Source organism: Calidris pugnax, unplaced genomic scaffold (genome assembly GCF_001431845.1).
Source record: "Calidris pugnax isolate Ruff unplaced genomic scaffold, ASM143184v1 scaffold89, whole genome shotgun sequence".
In the NCBI taxonomy this organism is placed as follows: Eukaryota; Metazoa; Chordata; class Aves; order Charadriiformes; family Scolopacidae; genus Calidris; species Calidris pugnax.
Genome location: NW_015090865.1, coordinates 4001906 through 4002594, shown reverse-complemented (window position 1 = coordinate 4002594; position 689 = coordinate 4001906).

Here is a 689-nt window from a genome sequence, read left to right as displayed (position 1 = left end):
TGGATGAATTTCTCATTTATAACTAGAAAAAACTTGTAACGCTGGAGGTTTGACAAACTGGGTGTTATGCTGGTGGATTGGAGAAGCATCAAGTTGTGTTCTGTATGTACAATATTTTGATTGTATGACAAGAGATGCTGTTTTCAAGCCTGGTCTCCTTATTTGGCTTTGCAACCTCGTAAGATAGATCTAAGCATCTAGATCTGCTTTTACTGTTATAAAACTTCCTATAATCTGGATGTTTATATTAAAACTTACCTTGCATTAAAAAAAAATAATGTTAATGTGTAACTAAAATGCACAGTGTCTTCAAAAAGAGCAACTTGCAGTTGCCAGAGCCACAGCAAGTGCTGCCTTTGCAGTCTATGTGTTTCTGTCCATCTCTGTGTGGAAGTTCCTGTGCTTTTTTACAGGGTGAGTGCTTCTGCTCGTGCCTTTGGTGGCGGCCAATATAATATTCTCTATGAAGTTGTGGAGTTGGCTTATTATTCTTGTACTAGGTTTTTCTTGTATTTCTTAACTGAGCTCATTTTAGCTGAGACTAAACCGTGATTAATCACTATTTAATGCAAAACGTTCCCTCTGCCAAGCATAAAGGTTTTGTAATTGGAAGGTTTAAATAATCCCCTGGTATTTTAAAGACAATTTAACTCATGGAAATGAACCCATCTGCTGGTTAGGGGCACAGA